Here is a 3494-nt window from a genome sequence, read left to right as displayed (position 1 = left end):
AATCTTCCCATAGTCAGTCTTAAAGGTTTTGCTTATATTTTTTCTGTACATAAATGTAAGTGGCAATGGTATATATTTTGAAGTTGTAGTTTGCCCAAGAATGACAGTTCTGTCATAATTTACTCACCCTTATGTTATTCTACCCCTGTATGACTTGGAATGTGAAAGATGATAAGAATCAGAAGAATGCTGGGATCCAAATAATATTGAATGCCATTGACTTTCATTGTATGGACAAACAAATTTTTTTTCCCTTCTTATTTTGTGTTCCACAGAAACAAGAGATGCATACTAAAATATGTACAATTTAAATATTTATCTGATAAAAGTTAATTTTGTAAGCATTTAGGTGTCCACTACCATACCAATAACTTCAAAGTTAAACAAATGGACTAAAAACTGTTTAACTCCAATTTCCAAATTTCATAGGGTGTCTTTGCTCTTTTTGTCTCTATATTCTAGAAATGACCAAACCTGATATCACTGGTACTGATGAAATACAAAGTGTTGTCGGGTAAGCCAGTAAAAAAACGAATGAATGAATGAATGAATGAATGAATGAATGAAGGAATGAATGAATGAATGAATGAATGAACGAAAGAATGAATGACTGAATACATGAATAAATGAATGAGATTTGCACTGTTCTATCTTTAATTGTATCTGATTGATTACATGATGTATCATGTCAGCTTTCCGATTATTGATTTCTTATCTATTTTTGTTTCTTATTTGTTTGACTTTCCATGCAAAGGCTGTAAATGTCCATGATGGCTTAGTTATGTCGAAGTGTGTGACGAGTTCTCTGATAACGGTACGTCTGCACCCTAAAAGATTTCTTGTAAATTAACTGTTGTGTTTTTTTAAATGCAATATTACAGTACTGGAAAACACAAAATTAGGCTATATGACAAACAATATCATCTTGTATTTCTAGCATTTAATTTGGCCATTTTGTGCTGCACAATTACAATGACTAGCTATGTCTGCATTACACAAATTACTTGTATTTTTCACAGATGAAGAGTATGATGAACTGGTCTTCCAGCAGTCTTAATGGCCTTCCTGTGGCTCAATCAGTAGAGCAGTTGATAGCAATGCAAAGTCATAGGTTTGATTCCCAGGGAAAGCAAGAACTGATCAAATGTGTACCTTGGATGCAATGTAAATAGCTTTGGATACAATTGTCTGCTAAATGCATAAATGTAAAATGTTATAAATTGGGTGTCTTTTATATATTATTTGTTAGTCAGTATTGTTGTTGTTTTTATGACAGTGACCAACTGAGTGTTCACTATCTCTTTAGTCATTGTGCACATGTTTTTCATGACTTTACTAATCATGAGTCTATAAATCTCAGAATTAATAACAAAATACAACACATATATTGTTTATGTAACATATTCTGTAGATATGCAAATTCAGAATACATGTTTTTGAAATTAAAATCTGCAATCTGTTACAGTGTGTTCACAAATGTCAAGTCAAGTCAAGTCACCTTTATTTATATAGCGCTTTTTACAATACAGATTGTTTCAAAGCAGCTTTACAGAGATAACAGGAAAATAATGTTGTAATAATATTGCTAGATATAAAAAATAAATGTCCCCAACTAAGCGAGCCAAAAGCCAATTGCGACAAATGCAAAGAAAGGCGAAAAAGCGTGGTGACAGCATCAGGTGACAGAATGGAGAAAAAAAAAACTTGGGAGAAACCAGGCTCAGTCAGGGGGGCCCGTTCTGCTCTGGCCAACGAACCAACAGTGTATGATTATGATTCAGGCAGTATTACAGGTCAGAAGTCAGATTGGATCCAATTATATTATGCAGTTCATCTGGTTGAAGATCGGAGTCATCACGCACGTATGTATCTGTAAAACCGCATTTTTCCATCTAAAAAATATATCTAAATTATGTCATATGCTCTCAATGCAAATGCAGAACAATTAGTTCTTGCGTTCATGACATCAAGGCTAGATTATGGTAATGCTCTTAAGGGTGGTTGCCTTGCACGCTTGATAAACAAACTACAGCTGGCCCAGCAGCTAGAGTTCTTACCAGAACCAGGAAGTATGACCATATTAGCCCGGTTCTGTCAACACTGCATTGGCTCCCTATTAAACATTGTATAAATTTTAAAATATTGCTGATTACTTACAAAACACTAAATGGTTTAGCTCCCCAGTACTTGAGCGAGCTCTTAACGCATTATACTCCTTCACGTCTATTGCGATCTCAAAATTCCGGCCAGTTGATAATACATAGAATATCATAAATCGACTGCTGACGGTAGATCCTTTTCCTATTTAGCACCAAAACTTTGGAACAATCTTCCTAACATTGTCCAGGAAGCAGACACAGTCTGTCAGTTCAAATCTAGACTAAAAACACATCTCTTTGGCTTAGCATACACATAACACATTATAAACCTCTATAATTCAATGTTAGGCTGCATAGTTTAGATCAGCCGGAACCGGGAACACTTCCCATAAATCCTGATGTTCTTTGTACATCATAAGAAGGATGGCGTCTACACCAATATTTGTCTCTCTGTTTATTCCGAGGTTTACCGCAGGCCGCCTGATCCAGGCCGTATCCAGATCTGATTAAGGACCTGCGCCTGGACACAACGTCAACGCACTCACTAGTGAAGCCCTCCTTCCCTTTACCTCTGTACTGATAAAACATTGTCGGGAAAAAAAATTCTCAGAGCCACCAGGCACTGTTTTATTTAAATGAGCGGCTGGATCACATTAAATAATTTTCTGTTATAATGGTGTCGTGTTAGCGGCCCCTAAGTTAATAACTAATGATCGAAGCGACGGAAGTGATTCAATCAAAGCTAACTTTAGCAGGACAATAACTTTATTCTAAACTTTATTAGAGCTGCTGCTTTGAAACAGTCCATATTGTTAAAAGCACTATATAAATGAAGGTGACTTGACTTGACGTACGGGGTCGAGTTTTTTGAGGATCAGTGCCGATAGCTGTCTTATCGATGAGGCCTTCACAGGGGAGAGTCTAGTTGACACAAGCTCAGCTGACACTTCAAGTATTCATTGTAGGCGTGTCTAGGCGCAAGTCCACAATCTGATCTGGATACGGCCCGGGTCCGTCTGATTATAGTTAACCTCGGAATAAACAGAAAGACTAAAATTAGCATAGATGCCATTCTTTTTATGATGTAGCTAGTATATCAGGTGTTAAGAAGTGTTCCTGGTTCTGGCTGACCTAATTTATGCAGCCAAATAATAATTTAACTGATTTGAATAATAGGAATGTATAGTGTTCTATGTGTATGCCAGGTTGAAGAGATGTGTTTTTAATCTAGATTAAAACTGACCGAGTGTGTCTGCATCATGGCCAATTTTAGGAAGACTGTTCCAAAGTTTAGGTGCTAAATAGGAATGACTACGGCAGCTGATTTAGTCCAAAAATGCGCAGTTCATTGGCAGTTGGGTCTGTTCGAGGTCGGATCACGTTCTCACCACAAAC

This window comes from Siphateles boraxobius, unplaced genomic scaffold (genome assembly GCF_051911475.1).
Source record: "Siphateles boraxobius isolate OS27281-9 unplaced genomic scaffold, OSU_SipBor_1 30, whole genome shotgun sequence".
NCBI classification, from domain to species: Eukaryota; Metazoa; Chordata; class Actinopteri; order Cypriniformes; family Leuciscidae; genus Siphateles; species Siphateles boraxobius.
The sequence above is the reverse complement of the archived record's forward strand: the minus strand, read 5'-3'. Positions refer to the sequence as shown.